Raw genomic sequence first — 7,989 nt, forward strand, 5'->3', positions numbered from 1 at the left:
CACCAAAGAGGAATACTCTGCTCTGGTCTGGACCTGCAGAGAGCAAACCAGGAAAGCCAAGGCTGCAATGGAACTCCAGCTAGCTACAAATATCAAGGACAATAAAAAGTCCTTTTTTAGATATGTGAGGAACCGGAGAAAAAGCAAAGGCAACATTGGACCCCTGCTAAACCAGATGGGACAACTGACAACCAATGCCCATGAAAAAGCAAACTTACTAAATGGGTGCTTTGTGTCAGTTTTTCACCAGTCCAATGGGACGCCCCTGCCCACTGTGGGACAGGGATGCCCAGATGAGGGAGATTCCTTACCCTCCATCAAAGCTGACCTTATGAAGAAACACCTTGACAGGCTGGATACCTGCAAGTCAGCTGGCCCTGACGGTTTACACCCAAAGGTACTCAAGGAGCTGGCAAGCATCATAGCTCAGCCCCTGGCATGGATCTTCGAGAACTCCTGGTGCTCTGGTGAAGTGCCTGAAGATTGGAAGAAGGCAGTCTTCAGGAAAGGGAGGAAAGTAGATCCGGCAAACTACAGGCCCATCAGCCTGACCTCTATCGGGGGGAAGGTCTTGGAAAAGATTATCAGAGAGGCCATCCTTAATGGACTAGCTGATGGTAATATCCTAAGGGATACCCAGCACCAATTTGTTGTGGGTAGGACTTGCTTGACCAATCTCATTTCCTTTTATGACCAGGTGACCTGTCACCTGGACAAGGGGGAAGAGATTGATGTCATGTATCGTAACTTTAAAAAAATCTTTGATCTGGTATCTCATGATCACCTCTTAGCAAAACTAGCTAACTGCAGCCTCAACCTCACCATGATCTGCTGACTGGGGAATTAGTTCCGTGGTCAGACCCAGAGGGTGGTGGTTGAAGGAGGTCAATTGTCATGGTGCCCTGTGACGGGTGGGGTCCCTCAAGGCTCTGTCCTAGGGCCTGTACTTTTTAACATCTTCATCAATGATGTAAACATTGGAGTCAGAAGCAGGCTGGACAAGTTCGCTGATGGCACCAAACTCTGGGGTAAAGCATCCACACCAGAAGACAGGAGGGTGATCCAGGCAGACCTTGACAGGCTCATGAAATTGGCAGATGAGAACCTGATGGTGTTTAACACCGAAAAATGCAAGGTTTTCCACCTTGGGAGGAAAAACGTGCAGCATCCTTATAGTCTCGGCAGTGCAACATTGGCTAGCGCTATGGAAGAAAGAGACTTGAGGGTCATCATTGACCACAAGATGAACATGAGCCTGCAATGTGATGCTGCTGCTAGTAAAGCCACTTGCATCCATAGATGCTTCTCAAGCTTGCATCCACAGATGCTTCTCAAGCAAATCCCAGGACGTCATTCTCCTATTGTACTTGGTTTTGGTGAGACCGCAGCTCCAGTACTGCATCCCGTTTTGGGCTCCACAATTCAAAAAGGATGTGGAGAAGCTTGAGAGAGTTCAGAGAACAGCCACACTCATGATCAGAGCCATGGGACTGTTCAGCCTGGAAAAGTGCAGGCTCAGGGGCGATCTGATGGCCACCTATAAGTTTATCAGGGGTGTTCAGAAGGATCTGGGGGAAAGTCTCTTCACCAGAGCGCCCCAAGGGATAACAGGATCGAATGGTCACAAACTCCACCACAACCAATTAAGGCTGGACATAAGAAAGAACTTCTTTACTGTCCAAGCCCCCAAGGTTTGGAATAGACTGCTGCTGGAGGTGGTTCAAGCACCCACTTTGAACGCCTTCAAGACACATTTGGATATTTATCTTGCTGGGATCCTATGATCCCTGCTGACTTCCTGCCCCTGGGGCAGGGGGCTGGACTCGATGATCCTTTGAGGTCCCTTCCAGCCCAAATGTCTGTGAATGTCTGTGAAATCAAAAACACTGCTCTGTGCTCCTCCAAGCATTCTCCCTTCTCCTGGGCTAAGTGCAGAAGATTTATTCTCCCTTCTGGGGCCTGCACTGGCCTCTAAGCTACTTCCATCACAGTTAGCAACAAAAGAAAGATCAGGGAAAATGTGGTTCCCTTACTGAATGGGGGAGGCAACCTAGTGACAGTTGATGAGGAAAAGGCTAACGTACTCAATGCCTTTTTTACCTCAGTCTTCACAGGCAAAGTCAGCTCCCAGACTGCTGCACTGGGCAGCACAATTTGGGAAGAAGGTAAGCAGCCCTTAATAGTGAAAGAACAGGTTAGGGACTATTTATAGAAGCTGGACGCATACAAGTCCGTGGAGCCAGATGCAGTGCATCCAGGTGTGCTGAGAGTTGGCTAATGTGATTGCAGAGCCACTGGCCATTATCTCTGAAAACTCGTGGCTATTGGGGGAGGTCTTGCATGGTTGGAAAAGAGCAAATATAGGGCCCATATTTAAGAAAGGGACGGAAGAGGATCCAGAAAACTACAGAACAGTCAGTCTCACCTCAGTCCCTGGAAAAATGGAACAAGTCCTCAAGGAATCCATTTCTAAGCACTTGGAGGAGGAGAAAGTGACCAGGAACAATCAGCATGGATTCACCAAGGGCAAGTCATGCCAAACCAACCTGATTTTCTTTTATGATTAGATAACTGACTCTGGGGATGCAGGGAAAGCAGTGGACATGATATACCTTGACTTTTGCAAGGCTTTTGATAGGGTCCCCCACAACATTCTTGCAAGCAAGCTAAGGGAGTACAGGTTGAATGAATGAACTGTAAGGTGGATAGAAAGCTGGCTGGATCATTGGTCTCAGTGGGTAGTGATCAATGACTCAGGGTCTAGTTGGCAGGCTAAATCAGGTTGAGTGCTGCAGGGATCAGTCCTGGGGCCAGTTTTGTTCAATAACTTCATTAATGATCTGGAAGATGGGATGAATTGCAACCTAAGCAAGTTCACAAATGACACCAACCTGGGGAGTATAGTATATATATATGCTGGAGGGCTCGGCTAGGATTCAGAGTGACCTAGACAAATTGGAGGATTCGGCCAAAAGGAATCTCATGAGGTTCAACAAGGACAAGTGCAAAGTCCTGCACTTAGGACAGAACAGTCCCATGCACAAATACAGACTGGGGACTGGCTAGGCAAAAGCTGTGCAGAAAAGGACCTGGGGGTTACAGTGGACAGTAAGCTGGATATGAATCAATAGTGTACCCTTATTGTCAAGAAGGTTTACAGCATACTACGCTGCATTAGTAGGAGTGTTGCCAGCAGATCAAGGGAAGTAATTATTCGCCTCTATTCTGGTGAGGTTACATCTGGAGTACTGTCCAGATGTGGACATTTCTGGACCCCCACTATAGAAAGGATTTGGGCAAGTTGGAGAGAATCCATGAAAGAGCAAAGAAAATGGTTAGGCAGCTGGGGCACATGTCTTCTGAGAAGAGCCTGAAGGAACAGGGCTTATTTAATCTGCAGAAGAGAAGACACAGGGAATTTGGTAACAACCTTTAACTAACTGAAGCAGGGTTCAAAAGAGGATTGAGCTAGACTGTTATCAGTAGTGGAAGATGACAGAACAAGAAGCAATGGTCTCAAGTTGCAGCAAGGGAGGTGTAGGTTGGATATTGGGAAAAACTGTCTCACTAGGAGGGTAGTGCAGCACTGGAACAGATTACCTAGAGCAGTGGTGGAAGCTCCATCATTGGAGGTTTTTAAGATGTAGCTTGACAAAGCCCTGGTTGGAATTATCTAATTGGGGATGGTCCTACTTTGAGCAGGGGTTTGGATTAGATGACCTCTTCAGGTCCCCTCTAACCCTAATTTTCTATGATTCTGTGATTCTAAGTGAGCGGTGAAGAGTTTTAAAATGTTAATTAGCAAACTGGTCCTTATATTCTCTTAGATGTGTTTGGCAACATAATGAACCTTCACCCTTCACAGTCTAATTACTGCAGATTGGACAGCATCTGCCCTTAGAAATATACCTTTTAAAATATAGGATATGTTTAAAAAAGCTGTGTTACTTGGAATTTCTGCATTTTCCTCTTATCAGACTGTTTGCATAAGTCAGATAATGAATTGATGGGATTATGAAAACTGTTAGGCTAGAAAAAATTGTCTAATCCGCCCCTCCCACACCACAGACCTGGGCAACCAGGTAAGGTTGTTGGGGGTAGGGGAGTTACTCTCCCCCCCATCAGCATCCTTCCCTAACATCTTTTTCATTCCTCTTTCCAAATCTGTTGTCTAAGATAACATATTATCCTGTGATTTTCCAGTCCTTTTTTTTCCACTGGAGATTTTCCAATCTCTCTTTCACTTTGTCCTACATTAGAGAAGAATCAAATACCTGTTAGAATATCTGCTTATTTGCATCTTTTTAAACCTTTAGTCTTTGTCCCTTGGAACAATCTTTTAAATTACTCTACCTGGGCTGTGCACATTCAATTTTTAGCACTGCAAGTACCACAGCACTTCAAGGCACTTCAAAAATGTAGCAGTACCTGGCAAGGACTGACACGCAGAGTCCCTTAGCTGTAGCGCTACAAAGTCTCTGCAAAGTACTCAGCAGCTTGCTTTCCAATCAGGGTGCAATAAGGGATTGCTCAGACCTGTGGTTCTGCTTCTCGTGTCTCCCACTGGTGAGAGGGAAGCCCTTGAGAGCCTACTCACTGATAGGCTGCTGACCTCTATAGGGCATGGCAAGATGGAGCCATGTATGAGCCCAGCACCCAGAACTAGGATAGCACTCTGCAAGTCTCTGTTGCCATGTCAGGGAAAGCTGTAGCCTCTAGTCCTGGCTGGACTGCTGGTCCACTCCATGGTGGGCTGTCGTCATTCAGCCAGCTACTCTCTCTCCCTCCCACCTTGGGGGACCAGAGTGGAAGATCATTCTGCTATGGGCTTTTGGGAGAACAAAAGATTCCCTGTAGCATTACATGTATCTGTACAGATGTTCCATATGCTACAGAAAATGTCCTGTTTCAGCTAGGACCATTTCTGTAGTGCTTAGGCAAGTTTTGTAGTGCTGCAGGCAGGGTATACATCTGTACATCTGCTTTTTCAGCACTTTAATGGAATATAGTGCTATAAACATGTCTGTCCACAGCCTCTGGTTTTTTTTTTATCCAGGTACTGTTGAAAAATGTGACTATTTGCAGCTTGCAGTATTAGAGAAAATAGCCAGTTCCATATCTTTTATACTTAGAGATATAGATAGATAGATAGATATCTTATATGTGTAGCATTTTTCAGATACCCAAGTCAATTTAAATCTCAAGAAAAGACAGTAAAAAGAGAGGTGGAACAGAAAATAGGTCTGTGTACCATCCACAAATGACCTGTGCTAGTGTCATATTTATATATCATTTTAATAGTACAATTTTGCCAAAGTTAACCATGCTTCCTCAAGGAAACAAAACTCAGACTTTATATAGAGGCGCTCTCAAAACAAATCATTATGTTCCTAATGAAGTTTGTTCTTTTTCCTTCCATTTTTCCAGGATGTTATTTATGTGAATCAATTAAGTTCTCAAGCAGCAGATAAATCCCATCTCTCTCTTAGTATCCAGGGAATCAAATTAACCTGGGTAGGAACCTGTTGCCAGATACTTTGAAATATCTGGCATTTACACAGTATGAGTCTGAATGAGCCATTCAGCTCATCATAATTGTGATGATGACTAATGATCAGCAATCTTATATTCCACCTCTTTTACTGTTATCTGACGTATACAGAGCATATTTTTGTTCAACAAACTGCATCATCACATCCAGGATGGCATTTTAAAAGAGATGTATGTTATTGTCTGCACAAGATTAAATGCTGTGCTTTTACTGCAATTAATATTACTTCCACATCTAATTGGTTACTATAGTTCAATGTAATTGAATATCCAGTAATTTCAGATAACCAGTATTGAAGGATGTCTTCAGCTGGGACCAGGAGTCTGTTTTGGGATATTTTTCCCCCTACAGTAAGAAGTGTTCATGTCTGCAAGAAGTTAGTCATGCTAGAAAACTTTTCTGAACTTTAATATCTTGAGAGCCTGCAGTGTATAGGTCTAGAGCGACCCAGAGATTAAAACTGACAATAAATGTATATAACAGTAATACTGGATCCAGTAACATATTTTAGAAATCAAGCAGCTAAAATTTGGTAGTACATTGACAGGACATTCATAGCTGCAAAGAAAATTAACTTAATAAGGGCTTTGCCATGGAACTATTTACACATAAGAAGCACAAGAATTCAAATCTGGCAGTTAAACGGAATAAGTTTCCAAGACGAAGATATGATTATTGGAATTATTGTATTCAACTAAACTGGATTAAGTTCAATGTGTGAATATTTCTACTATAACTTCCTTCGTGGAAATAGTTAAAAATTGAAATGTATGTTGTCACCATCAGGTGTTAGCACCTGTCAAGTTAATTGAAGGGGTTACAGCTATCTCAGAGGATTTGTTTTATCTGCCTACAAAATTACTCAGGCAGCTCTACATCAATTCATATTCAAAAGGTTTTTCTCTGCATGTAGTATTAGCAACATCATCTTTCAGTAAATAAAAACTTAAACTCAACAGAAGGCATTGGAGTCTATGGAGACCCTTTCAGTTTGTGGCACCTCATGGAATTCCTGCTATGCATGTTTTCATTGGCCTTGTCTATCATGTCACTAATTATTTGTGCAATGCTGCAGTGTAGATTTCCTGGTCACCAAATGCATGGTACACCATTTATACCATGTTAAATGCAGCACTGTTTATCTCAGTGAAGCTCAACCCACCTACCTGAAGTCTAATTTTATCCCCTAATTCTCACATGTATTCAAAAATTGCTTCTAAGATGAAACAAAAAGTACCTTATGTATGTCAAGGTACAAGTTTCCTATTGCTCTTTATGAGGTTATGCAGTATCTACTCATTTGCCATTGTTATGCATTGTTCTATTTGCCTGTTGTCAGCCCTGGATATATATAGATATATATGCACCTATCTTAAGTTATGTGTTTTCTTTAGTGGAGTTTCAGATCAGATGTACACCTGTTGAGCACAAGCAGCTTCCATAGTTGAGCACAAGCAGCCAGACATAGTGGGGCTCACTGAAACATGGTGGGAGCCAACGCATGACTGGGCGGTGAATATCAAGGGCTATAGGCTGTACGGGAGGGACAGGACAGGGAGGAAAGGTGGGGGCATGGCGCTGTACATTAAGGAGGAATACACATCCTCATCAAGTAGTACAGAGTCAGAGGAGGGGCACACAGAAGTGCTCTGGGTTAGAATACAGGGCAGTTGAGGGGAAAGAGACTTAACGGTGGGGGTCTACTACAGACCTCCCAAGCAAGGGGAAGATAGACCAGGAATTCTTAAGTCTCACAGGGGTAGTTAGGTCAAAGGACGTGGTCATCATGGGTGACCTGAACTTTCTAGACATCTGCTGGGAAGAGCAGTCATCCAGGTCCAACTGCTCACATAAGTTCTTAGCCAAAATGTAGGACCTCCATCTAATCCAGGAGGTGCACAGCCCCAACAGTGGAGATGCCTTGTTGGACCTGGTGCTGGCCATGGATGATGACCTGGTGAGGGGGCTGCGGGTGCTCGACCACCTGGGTGACAGAGATCATCACCTGCTTGAATTCACCATCCAGCGCCAGATGGCAAAGGCCTGCAGCAAGGCAGCAACCCTAGATTTCAGGAGGGCGGATTTCAGTGAGCTAAGTCGGGGAAGCACTGAGGTCCCGGAGGGGAGGGGAGGGGAGGGGAAGGGAGGGGAGCCAGGGGTTCAAGAAGAGTGGTTGCTCCTTAAGGAGACGATCCTCCAAGCCCAAAGGGAGGTAATCCCAACATGGATCAAAGGGGGTAGGAGGGCGCAAAAGCCCCCATGGCTTACCAAACGCATCTGGGAATGTCTTCTAGCTAAAAGGGAGGCGCACACCCAATGGAAGGGAGGGGCCATCACCAGGGAGGACTACACTGCGGTTGCTCGGGGATGCAGGGGGGCAGTCAGGAAGGCCAAGGTGGAGATGGAACTGGGACTAGCTTCCCGGATCAAGGACAACA

General features: G+C 44.7%; 1 protein-coding gene across 3 annotated transcripts in view; it reads left to right on the forward strand.

Moving 5' to 3' along the window:
* Positions 1–7,989, forward strand: part of L3MBTL3 (l(3)mbt-like 3 (Drosophila)) — a 162,120-nt gene that overhangs the window by 141,363 nt on the left and 12,768 nt on the right. The window lies entirely within an intron of this gene.

The sequence above is a fragment of the Crocodylus porosus genome, unplaced genomic scaffold, assembly GCF_001723895.1.
Source record: "Crocodylus porosus isolate Cpor-Errol unplaced genomic scaffold, CroPor_comp1, whole genome shotgun sequence".
Taxonomy (NCBI): Eukaryota; Metazoa; Chordata; order Crocodylia; family Crocodylidae; genus Crocodylus; species Crocodylus porosus.